This window comes from Tasmannia lanceolata, unplaced genomic scaffold, assembly GCF_043159265.1.
Source record: "Tasmannia lanceolata isolate RefF3 unplaced genomic scaffold, GAP_Taslan_0.1 ptg000023l, whole genome shotgun sequence".
NCBI classification, from domain to species: domain Eukaryota; kingdom Viridiplantae; phylum Streptophyta; class Magnoliopsida; order Canellales; family Winteraceae; genus Tasmannia; species Tasmannia lanceolata.
The window spans coordinates 12,163,278-12,176,389 of NW_027518700.1; the positions used below are offsets into that span (position 1 = coordinate 12,163,278).

The 13,112-nt window shown below is 46.1% G+C and overlaps 1 pseudogene; it reads left to right on the forward strand.

The window, feature by feature from the left end:
* The window catches only part of LOC143855654 (transcription factor bHLH35-like), a 35,841-nt pseudogene that overhangs the window by 16,408 nt on the left and 6,321 nt on the right, over positions 1-13,112 (forward strand).

Genomic DNA, 13,112 nt, shown 5'->3' on the forward strand with positions numbered 1-13,112 from the left:
GAGGTAATAGGGATAAATTTGATCAACCATATGGGAAGGATACAACTGGTGATACTGAATTTCGTTCATCAATGATCAAGGACAACCAATAAATCAAACAAGTAGACCACGGCCATAAAATGACAGAAGTAGGTCATAGACTGGATCTCAAATCTGATGATGGACATTGACAACTGTATGATCAAGAGGATCGATAATGATAGATCATGGTCACAGAGGCAGCGGACAAGCCATCGACCATATCTAAAACAGGGCAGGCGAGTAAGCAACATCTAGCCTAATGAGTAATACATATACACCGCCTGAATCTATGACACATCAAAAGAATGGGTACACAGTCGAAGGGTAATGTACATATACGGCAAGGATCTATGTACCCAAAATGAGTAGACCGTGGTCATGAGAGTGACGGGTATAGACCACTAATTAGGTGACTCTGAAAGAATGTACATATGATTGATTAAACAAGGAATCCCTCACTGGAGAAGACGGTTCTAATCTAACCAACTGACAAAACTGAATATACAGAGAAGATTCGTACAATCTGAAGACAAAACGACAGACATAGTCCCAACAATGGTAAAGGAAATACTATCGACTGCATCGAAGGAGTGCAAATAGGATGAATCAGACTTTGAATACCTACTGCAAAAGGGGGTCTGATTTGAACGACCGACTCGACAAGTAGGATATGTACAAGAAGATGGCAAAACTGTACATCGACTCAACGAGTAATACGTGTACAAAGGAACAACACCACTGTACACCCAGGAGACAAAACATAGACCATGATCAGGATAAAGACCAGGGAAAATGATTAACCATTTTGAAGACTGGAGAATGAAACTATGTAGCTGATAGTTAGACCATAAAATGCTATTGACAGACAGGCCTTGGTCTAACAGGTTAGCACAAAGACCGATTAGGACAATAAGAAACCAAGGACTGGACCCTGGCCATGAAAGGTGGTGAACAAAACCATCGGCCAGACCCAAAACTGAAAGAAGGAACAAACTCCACCTGATGATAATAGATAAGAAAAACTCACAAACATGGACCTAAGACACCGGAATGACCATATGATAAGAGATCAAAGGGTAAGTCATGATCCAGCTGACAACCGAGCAAGAGTAAGGGTCATCGATCAGGTCTGAAGGAATGCACGACTGCGATAGATACAGAAACCTAATCTAGGAGACAGGTCCTAATCTAAGAATAGATATAATACAAGCACGTACATATATACATACATACCCTAACTAGGGACACCAGCCCTAACCTGATCTAGCGGAGCCAAGAAAATCTCGCCTCGAAAGTGTCTGTGAGTGTACTAGATAACGCGGTGGGTAATCACGGTGTGACTTACCCTTCTACACTACATGGGTAGGCTGACTTCTATCCTAGGCTCACATATGCTGGCCGCACATGTTCGTCCTATATGAGTACATATATATAGTGTCCTAGTAAGGGTTCCCTAATTTTGGTTCTAAAGGGAGCAGCTAATATATATACATAATATAATGAAATAAAAGTAGGGCCCAGGCATTTCTGCAGGGTACTATGCTTATGACCATACCCATGATGTATAATGCCAGCACACCCAGCATTATACAGAGTATGTTCATTGCTCATCGGCTGCTGTAGAACACCAGCACACCCAGTGTCTACGGCCGCAGCTCCGGCGCATAGCTTGGAAATAGATACAACGGTTCCCTCAAGGTCATAATTACCCATCTGGTACGCGTCATATCTATTCCCTGAGGCCAATAATGAAAATAATGAAAGAAATAAAGAATATAACAATGTATGATGTGCAGTGTGTGAATCCCTCGTTTTATTTACGCACCTACTTGGTGCCCCTGGATTTCTAACGATATTCGTTTCCATTTAACTTGATTTTGACCCAAATTTCTTCAAAATTAATTAAGATGGCAATTTTACAGAGTTAGGCAATATTTCAAAAGATCCCCCGCAGAGTCGCCAGCCTGGGGACCCCGACCCCGAGAGGACGGTGAGCGAGGGACGCGAGATCCCCCAGTCAATCCTCTGAGACCTCCACAATGTGAAGGAGAGCTCTACCAAGGAACTCTCGAAATGATGCCACTCACAGCATGGGTGGTGATATAAATGAGATACCTCTCGATTCAAGGACTAGCACGGAACCAAGATGTCCTATAACAAAGAAGAGTCTCCATCCAAGGAAATGGGCCCTAGATCCCATGAAATACTCTGTTGCAACGGATAACCAGAGATGCAAAGGTCCGTGCCTGGAGACGAATGAGGAAGATCTGAAGAGCACCCCCAATTCGCCCAAGTACAAGCACTTGGTCTCTTATGCCATTTTTAATTAACTTTGAAGACTCTTGGGCAAAAATCATGTGAAATGGGAACAATCATCCCCGAGAAAACGTCTATCTAAGCATGCATGACCCGGGGATGGGCAAAGAAAATGAACATCCACATCCTAACTCATCGCATCTAATAAAACAGTAAACAACCACATGCAGAGCTATAACTAAACAGACAATGATAGATATAATGAGATAAGGAAAGCAGTAAAGATCTATATCTAGACAGATAATCAAGATAAGATAAATGAATAAATGCTATAGCTAAGCAACCAAAGCAGTAGAGTAATCATACTAACATGCGAACCTATGCGAGAGATAAGGTATCACATGCTTGAGAAGCAAACAAACTAGAAGCGACGCATGAGAAATCTGAGGCAAGCACACAAGCTAAAAGATGCAAGAAAAGAAAAGAATCAGAAAATCATCGGTATGCGAGAACCAAAAACTGTCAGGAAAAAGAAAATGGAACACACGATAAGCTCAGAGGGCGATTCAAAAGGAATCAAGCCCAACGATCCTAATCTGCTGAAGATCGGACAAGTCTCGCGATCGTCATGACCTATCGTTGGGCTCAGCGAGGACAATCCCTGTGAAGGGACCACGCTACGTCATCGCCCGTCCCAAAACTCGATAAAACGTCGGAAAACCGATGAAAATTGAAAAACCACGATCGAAATCGGAAATGGAATGAAAAAGGGGACTCCGAGTGACCTGGCGATCATCATCCTTGCCCATTTTTGTTTTGAAAGGTTTGAAAATATTTATTAAAAAGGTTTGACTGGACTTGGGTGGACCCAAGCTACCTACGTACCCTGTGGAAAGGGATCAAGCCAACGTAGTTCGAAACAGCTTTTTCGAAAAACATTTTGGTGTTTTTGATGTTTTTTGTTGTTTTTGGATTTTTACTATTTGATTTTTATGTATTTTTATCCCTTTTGATTGAAAGGGGGTTTTGGCTCAAGAGGTTGTCGTCCGTCATCGCCTTGACCCGAGAGAAGACGTTCCCAAAATCGATGGAATCCCGAAACTCGAAAAGGATCCCGAGGAAAGCGAAGAGAATGGCCCCGAAAAGAAAGGAAACCCCTCAAACCCTGAGATGGGGAAAATGATAGGAAGGGCAAGGGGTTTCACATATGACTACATGGCCAAAGGAAAATAAACACGCAATTGCATGACTTGGTGAATCAGATAAATGGTTAGAGAAAGGAGGCAACAAAATTGAAATTAAGTTGGAGTGAATGAATGCCTAGCATAAGCTAGCTGAAATTACTCTCATTAATTTCTTTTTCAAGATAGGCCAGCAAAGGCAAGAAGAAAATGAACCAGTCTAAATCCCATATGCTGAGAAGAAGCCATGCCAAAACAGAAACAAAGCACGCGGATTGGAATTGGATTCAACTATTAGAATTTCACAGAGCCGCTTTTCTAAAAAGAAAACCAAATTAAAAGTATTGAATATCAATCATAGATATAGCACTGTCCAAAATGAGCATGATCTTAATTCAACTATAAATTAAAAAGAGAATAGAGAAGTTACCTAAAATTAGAGCTCGGTGGAGAGATGGTAGTTGGTGGCCGACGGTAGAAGAAGAGGCCGGATTCCGTTACAGTTTTGCCGGAGAAGGTGGAGTTGGGCCGGAGATCCGGCGGATTTTCCGGCAACCCCCCCCCCCCTCTCTCTCTCTCTCTCTCTCTCTCTCTGCTTCTTAAAAAGAAAACAAATAAATGAAGGAGGGTTGGGTGGCTGCAATGGAGATGGAAGAGGGTTGTTAGGGAGTAGAGGATGATTAAAATGGGTTTATATGGAGGAGGGATTGTAGAAAGTAGTGGAAATGGTGTAATGAAATGGGTTTATAGTTGGTGGCTGAAATTAGGAGGTGGCTGGGGGTGGAAGAAAATGAGGATAGAGGGAGAGAGATGGGGGTTGGGCGTGGCTATTGGAGATGATCGGATTTAATGGGGTTTTCGGCCGGATTCCGGCGAGGGTTCTCGGAGAAGATGAAATGGAATAGGGTTTAAATGGGCAGAAAATGGGTTTTGGGGTGAAGAAGTAGTTGGTGGGGAGGATGGGGGTTAGATGTGGAGGAGGAGAGTGGAATGGCAAAAGAGGGTTTACCGAAATCTGTTGAGGATGGGTTTGGATTGCGGTGGGTTTTTAAAAAAAAGAAAATGCGATGGGCGTGGTTGATGATGATGAGGATGATAGTAAATGGCTGAGATGGAGAGGGTAGGGTCGGTGGCCGGAGCTCCGGTGACGGAAAGTTACAGAGATGGGTTTTGTTGAGATGGAGGTGGCGGCTGAAGAGGTGGAGGATGGGAAATGGTGTTTAGGATAAAACAGAGGAAGGGTTTGAAACGGTGGTGGAGAGAATGGGTAATGGATTTTTGAGGAAATAGATGGGGGTGGAGCTCGGCTGCCAATGGAAGATGGTTTGGATATGGGTTTTGCCGGATTTCGGGCGGATTCCGGCTTGGACGGTTGGGGGAGACGACCGAGATGGGTTTGAGAGTGAGGTGGGTTTGGGTGTTGGGTTTAATGGTCGGCGGTGGCTGTCGAAATGGAAGTGGCTGAGGATGGTGGTTGAGAGAAGAAAGGGGGGGGACTACTGCTACAGGAAGGGGATGGAACTCCGGTGTAGTTCACGGGGAAGATGACCGGAAGTCCTCCCTTTTTTCTTGTTTTTCTTTTTTTTTCTCTGCCTCTCTCCCTTTCTCTTTTGCAAAAAAAAATCCGAGCCCTCTCTCTCCACGATTTGATTTTTGATTAAATAGCTAGGGTGCCCTCCTTGATCCCATCTCCACCCTCCATTTCCTGCCTTCTCATCTCAGCCATCCCTTTCTCCCTGCTAGCCCTAATGCCTTTTTTAGAAACCCTAAAAATCTAAAAGCCTCTAATCTAATCCAAGCCCTACACTTCACTTTTTAGATCCTACAGCCCATGTTTATTGCTTGCAAAGGAAGCAACACCCATTTTATCAAAATACCCCTAGGACAAGGTGATTTTACAACCTCCTACCATTAGCCTCTACTTGCCTTTTCTTCCTATCAATGGGCACCCCCACTTGATTGTTTCGCTCCCCTCTTCTAACAAGGGAAAATATATACGCCTCCCCTTTTCCTCGGACAGCCCTCTTTAGCATATTTTCTAGCTATAGGGGGGGTGGTTTAAGCAAGAGAAGGGGAAGAGTGAATTCTTTTTCTTTTCTTGCATCTTTTAGCTTGTGTGCTTGCCTCAGATTTCTCATGCATCGCTTCTAGTTTGTTTGCTTCTCAAGCATGTGATTGATTGTTATTTTCTTAACCTTATCTCTCGCATAGGTTCGCATGTTAGTATGATTACTCTACTGCTTTGGTTGCTTAGCTATAGCATTTATTCATTTATCTTATCTTGATTATCTGTCTAGATATAGATCTTTACTGCTTTCCTTATCTCATTATATCTATCATTGTCTATTTAGTTATAGCTCTGAATGTGGTTGTTTACTGTTTTATTAGATGCGATGAGTTAGGATGTGGATGTTCATTTTCTTTGCCCATCCCCGGGTCATGCATGCTTAGATAGACGTTTTCTCGGGGATGATTGTTCCCATTTCACATGATTTTTGCCCAAGAGTCTTCAAAGTTAATTAAAAATGGCATAAGAGACCAAGTGCTTGTACTTGGGCGAATTGGGGGTGCTCTTCAGATCTTCCTCATTCGTCTCCAGGCACGGACCTTTGCATCTCTGGTTATCCGTTGCAATTAAGTATTTCATGGGATCTAGGGCCAATTTCCTTGGATGGCGACTCTTCTTTGTTATAGGTACATCTTGGTTCCGGGCTAGTCCTTGAATCGAGAGGTATCTCATTTATATCGCCACCCATGCTGTGAGTGGCATCATTTCGAGAGTTCCTTGGTAGAGCTCTCCTTCACATTGTGGAGGTCTCAGAGGATTGACTGGGGGATCTCGCGTCCCTTGCTCACCGTCCTCTCGGGATCGGGGTCCACAATGATCCAAAGCATTCATTTGAAGGGCCCTAACATAGGTAGGGTGTGCCCAAAAAATCAGCTCCATAGGATCATCCTAACCCTTCGATTTGTGGATGGACCGTCAACTGAGGAGGTCTACCTTATACACATTGAAAAAAGTCAGGGGGTGTAGTTGATGAGTTTGAAAGAAAGTTGAGGGGGTGTAACTGTATTTTTCCCTAAAATCAAAGGGAAATGATAAGTGCACCTCTTTTCCTCACTCGGGACACCCAGCAGCAGTGTATCAGTGACTGCAGAGGGGCTGATGTAGTTCATGTCAGAAGGATTCAACGGATTTGATTGCCACATACACTGCAATTGGGTGTCCCATGCGATGAAAAGGGGCGCATTTATCATTTCCCAAATCAAATCAGATGAAGGGTGCATTTGGATTGTTAGATAAAAATAGAAAGGATGCTCAATAACTAAATAAATTTGTTTATAAAAGTGTTTTGAGTAAATTGCAGCTTAGGGTTAATAAGGTGGGAGAAAGGACATCGGTTATTAGCATCACTTGCATTAAAAAAACGGATACAATTGTAAAGCTATGTGAAGCTTTTGAGTCTTTGAAGCTTAAAATTATTACAGCAAATATCACTGCTTTCTCTGGCAGACTTTTGAAGATCTCTTTTGTCGAGGTAATTTTTTCGAACACAATAAATTTCATTACTCTCTGCTTTTGCCTCTTTACAAATGCAAAGGAAACAGTCACTGTTAGGCTTTTTCCTAACAGGGGCTTTTTTGTCACAACACATTCCATGTGGATGTGATAGCGACCGTTGATCTTAACTTACGAAAACTTATCTGATCCAATTGCTGAAAATGACGAAAATACCCTTATCTACCTTAAAGTGCCAATGACACACATGCATTCTTATTGTTTTGGGGAAGTGGTCCCTTTTCTTCCTTGGCCACCCCTTATCGTCTAAAAGAAGAGTCATGAAATGATATATTTTCCCCCTTTTCCTCGCAATGCCTGGTCATGAATTTATTGGAGGTCTTGAACAAGAAAAGGGGACCCAAAATTGCGTTTAATTTTGGGAAATGATAAATGTGCCCCTTTCATCACATGGGACACCCAACTGCAGTGTACGTGGTAATCAAATCCGTTGAACTATTCTGACATGAAGTACATCAGCCCCTCTGCAATCATTGATACATGCTCCTGGTTGTCCCTAGTGATGAAAAGGGGCGCATTTATCATTTCCCTTAATTTTGACTCTAATAATTAGTTTTGGGCTTCAAATCATTTTTCAAAATCCAAAATGACGGGACCTAAATGAACAAATTAGGTCAATGGTTGTGCAGTTCACGTGCATCATTGATGACCTTAAGAATGTCAATGCTGCACGTGAACTGTCATCAATGACGCTGGTGAACTATCCAATCATTGACCTAATTTGTTCATGAGTGCCCTTAGGGCACTTGTTAAGCATCATTTAATTGTTCTTGGGATCTTGGATTTACACATACTTCAAGGAAAAAAATCTCAAAATGTGTGTAAAAGTCTCAAAGTATGTGTAAATTCAAAATTACGAGGGTAATTAAATGATGCTTAACTAGTGTCCTTAGGGCACCCGTTAGCAAAACCCTTATTTTATTGGTTCCAAAGTACTTTCGGTTATAATTAAGCAAACATTAAACCAAAATCCCTAAATATGGCTTTCCGTTCAATGACGTAACTAACATGGTCCATTCTTGGATTCAATTTCCTACATAAAGATCAATCCCCCTAAGCAACATCCAAATCCATATTTTTATTAACCAAATTAGCATCAGCTAAGGGCCTCCAAGATATCCCTCACACCAAATTGGGTGTCAATATTAATTTCCAATGGCAGTTAACCTCTCTGATGGGGTATGAAAAACAGCAGCCAGTTAGCTGTTGACACATGGCCCCGAGATGGCCCACCACAGGCCCAACTGTTGCACAAGGGAAATCTGGTAATTTCCTGAAGAGTAGGTAAATTTAAACCTATAACAGGTCGACACCTGTCCTGGGGTAGGTAATCCAACCACCCCAGGTTTCCCTCTATAAAAGGCCTTCCAGGGCTCAGAATCGAGGGTAATAACTTCTCACCCACCACACTTAAAAACAAGCTCTGCACTCCTGCTCATACTGACTTGAGTGTCAAAGGGCCTGTCCGGAGTAACGACTTCGGGTTGGTCTTCTAACCTCGTTTGCTCTTGTGCAGGACTCAACTCCTTCACTTCGCCTCCTCGGGTCCTCCAGCTCAGCTCTTACCTCACTGCCGTATCTGTTACCGATTTTAGGCCTAACAGATTGGCGCCATCCGTGGGACGACGAACTAAAAGATGTTCGAATCCCCTTACAAAATGGCAGGACGGAGGAATGCTCGGGTACCAACTGCACTGACTACTAGAGCCGTGCTACCTCGCAGGACCCGGAGTGAGCGAATCGCCTCACAGGTGGTGGCTACTTCTGCTTCCGCAGAGCAGAGCCCAGCTCGTTCGGAACACCTCAATTCCACACCCACTCCGAATCAAGTTCAAGCTCTTTTTCAACAGATGACGGCTCTTGTCGGTCAATACTAGCAGCTACTCCAAGCACCTCCCCAACATCCTCCAGAAGCTCCACGACCTGTACAGGAAAGGTCGAATATCCATAGGGGAGAGTCAGCGCGCCATGGTGAAGACCAAACTCACCACTCCACAAGGCAAGTCCATTACTCCAGAACCGGGCATGCCCATACAGAGCCTCACCGCCGCCGGAGGTCGTGGTCCCACTCTGCGCGAAAGCACCGAGCAAATGAAGACCGCGCACCATAGGAAAAATCCCGGCCTCGTCGAAGGAGTCCGGAAAGTCAGTCCAGCTCTGCGGCGAACCCGCCAGTGGAGAGAAACGGGTCGTTGGACCAACCAGACCGTAGAGTTGATCCGATGCTACGAAGGATAGAAGAAATGGACCACCGTATAGAAGAGCTGGCAAAAGATCAAACCCGGCCTGCTACAAGGGCGTTCTCAAGTAGAACGCCGTTCACCGACGATGTAATGAACGTCCTGGCTCCCACAGGGTTTAAAATGCCAACCGTCCCGCAATATGACGGGACCACTGACACTGTGGACCATTTGGAGACGTTCAGGACGATGATGCTCCTCCATGGCGCGTCCGATGGCTTCCTCTGCAGAGCATTCCCGACCACACTGACTGGTGCGGCCCGAGACTGGTACTCAAGGATCAAACCGAACTCCATCAGCAACTTTGAGGACTTTGGGGACGATCTAGTCCGCCATTTCATGAGCACCCGCAGGCCAAGGAAAACAACAGCATCCTTGATGGCCTTGCGGCAGGAGGACAACGAACCTTTGAAAGTGTTCGCCAGCCATTTCAACAGGGAGGCACTCCAAGTGCCGAATTTGGATCCCTCAGCCGCCATGAACGCGCTCATCGCAGGCGCTAGATCCAACGATTTTTGCCGGTCAGTAGCTCACCAAAATCCACACTCACTGGCAGATCTGATGTCCGGAGCGAAGGAATATATAGCAGTTGAAGAGACACTGGCGGCCCTGGACTCAAATCGGAGGAGAACCTCTGAGGACAAAAACCCCACTGAGCAGTGTAGGGACGATAAAGCCCCCAGAAGAGAGAAGTCCCCCCCAGAGGAGGGAAGAAAACTTTACCCCTCTCAACACCTCCCGGAGACACATACTGGCCGCTATCAGAGGAGAAGAGTTCGTAAGGTGGCCGACCAGAATGATCTCCAAGGGAAATAAGAGAGACAAGTCGAAGTACTGTCAGTTCCACAGGGACCACGGTCACGACACAGACGAGTGCTGGCAGCTTAAGGAAGAAATCGAGTTGCTTATCGGCCGGGGATACTTGAAAAAGTATGTCATAAGTGACGGCCACACAAGAGAGCGCAGAGAGAAGAGTCCCCAGGGCCGGAGCCCTCGACGGTCACAGCCGCCTCCTGCCTGGGGTCAATCTCCTCCGCCATCCAGTCCAAAGCTAGACGCACACCGATCCCAGCCAAGGGGGTCATTGGCACAATTATGGGCGGACCGGCCGCTGGGGGCGCATCATCCGCTGCTCGAAAAGCTTACGCACACCGAGTCAATGCCGTGCACACATGTAGCAAAAAGATGAAGACGGAGAATGGGATCTCCTTTTCATATGCGGACCTCGACAACTTGATACTGCCACACGACGACGCCCTAGTCCTGACAATGCTCGTCGCGAACTGGGAGCTGAAGAAGATCCTTGTCGACAACGGGAGTTCGGCCGATATCCTTTACTATCATGCTTTCGAGAGAATGATGATCAGAGACGACCGTTTAAGGCCGACAAACTCCAATCTGTTCGGTTTCTCAGGGGAGGTCGTGAAAGTGGCAGGACAGATTGAACTCCCAGTCCTCGTCGGAGAGCCGCCCTGTCAAGCCTTTGCGATGGTCAATTCCCTGGTAGTGAGGGCCACTTCGGTCTATAACGCTATCTTAGGACGACCCGGCCAGAACTTGATCCACGCTGTCGCTTCAGCGTATCACCAGAAGATGAAGTTCATAACGCCAAACGGCGTGGGAGAAGTCCGGGGAGACCAACCACAGTCCAGGGAGTGCTATGCAATGGTACTCAAGGGCAAAAATGCGGTGGAATCGCTGCCGATTGAACTACTCGATCTGAGGGATGAAGCCCAGGGGACTCGGCCCGCCGAAGACCTCATCTCCATCCCTTTGTGCGAAGGTGGTAATGAGAAAGTCGTTCAGATCGGCTCCTCTCTAAGCAGCAGCACCCGGGACAGCCTCACCCAGTTTCTTCAAGACAATGCAGACGTCTTTGCATGGGCTCCCGTTGACATGCCCGGCATAGACCCGGAGGTCAGCACGCACAGACTTGGTGTTGACCCAACCTGAAGGCCGGTGAAACAAAAAAGAAGACACTTCGCCCTCAAAAGGCAACAGGCGATAAAAGAAGAAGTGGAGAGGCTCTTAAGGGCTGACTTTATTCGAGAAATCCAATACCCGGAGTGGTTGGCAAAGGTAGTCCTGGTTAAAAAGACAAATGGAAAGTGGAGGAACTGCGTTGATTTCACTGATCTGAACAAAGCCTGTCCCAAGGACAGCTATCCGCTCCCAAAAATCGATCAGCTCATTGATGCCACTGCAGGTCACAAACTACTGAGCTTCATGGACTCCTTCTCCGAATACAACCAAATCAGAATGTATGAGTCAGACATACCAAAGACTTCCTTTATAACGGATCAGGGGATGTACTATTACCGTGTCATGCCCTTCGGCCTAAAAAATGCCGGGGCCACGTATCAGAGGCTCGTAAACAAACTCTTCTAGAATCAGATCGGCCGTAACATGGAAGTCTATGTCGACGATATGCTGGTCAAGAGCCGAAGTGCACAAGATCATGTGTCCGATCTAAGAGAAACATTCCAAGTCCTTAGAGAGCACAGCATAAAGCTCAACCCCACCAAGTGCACTTTCGGCGTCAGCTCGGGAAAGTTCTTAGGGTTTATGGTAAGCCAAAGAGGGATAGAGGCCAAACCAGAGAAGATCAAGGCCATGGTGGAGCTCACTCAACCGAAAACCATAAGAGAAGTGCAACGGTTAACGGGAATGGTGGCCGCACTGGGGCGTTTCATCTCGAAGTCCGCAGAGAGATGCCTGCCTTTCTTCAACGCCGTTAAAGGAATCAAGACTGCACCCTGGACAGCTGAATGCCAGACCGCATTCGAAGAGTTGAAGCAGTACTTGTCCTCTCCACCGCTGTTGACAATGCCGGAACCGGGGGAAGAGTTGCTCCTGTACCTGTCTGTAAGCCCCATGGCATTGGCAGCCGTCCTAGTTTGTGAAGAGCACAGCCAACAAAAACCGGTCTACTATGTCAGCAAGGTCCTGCATGGTGCCGAGATCAGGTACCAGCGGGTCGAGAAATTGGCCTACGCCCTAATCATGGCAGCCAGGAAGTTGAGACCGTATTTTCAAACCCACACAATAAAGGTCCTGACCGATCAGCCGCTCAGGCAAGTTCTCCATAAGCCAGACACCTCAGGACGACTCGTGAAATGGGTCGTGGAGCTGAGCGAATTCGATATCCAGTACGTGCCTAGACCAGCAATAAAGGCTCAAGTGCTGCCAGATTTTGTGGCTGAATGCACTATCCCCCAGCAGAGCACTGAACCTGAAATTGTCCAGACCCTGGCTGTGGAGAAGAAAACCACAACTGAGAAGCGAATAGAAGATGGGACTGAAGCAGAAATCGTCCCCGTACCAGCAGAACAGGATCCATCGACCACCGAACCGCTCTGGGAAGTGTATGTGGACGGATCTTTGAACAAGGGTGGCTGTGGAGCCAGTTTGATTTTCACCGGGCCTGACAACTTCACTTTAGATTACAACATGAGTTCGGATTCCGCGCATCCAACAATGAGGCTGAGTATGAAGCCCTCCTCGCCGGAATGAATCTCACAGTCCAGACCAGCGCCCAAAGGCTGAAAGCATAGTGTGACTCCCAGCTGGTTGCAAACCAGATTCTAGGGGTCTATGAGGCCCGCGACGAGCGTATGATCAAATACCTCTCCAAGGTCCACCAGTTATCCAGCAAGTTCAAAAGTTTTGAGGTTATCAGAATCCCCAGAACAGAAAACACAAAAGCAGATATGCTGTCTAAGCTGGCCGCATCCGATACACCACTCTCGGGAGTATATGTATGGAGTTTTTACAGAAATCCAGTATCGAAAATGAGGCCGCTGAAGTAATGCAGGTGGAACACGAGTCCTGCTA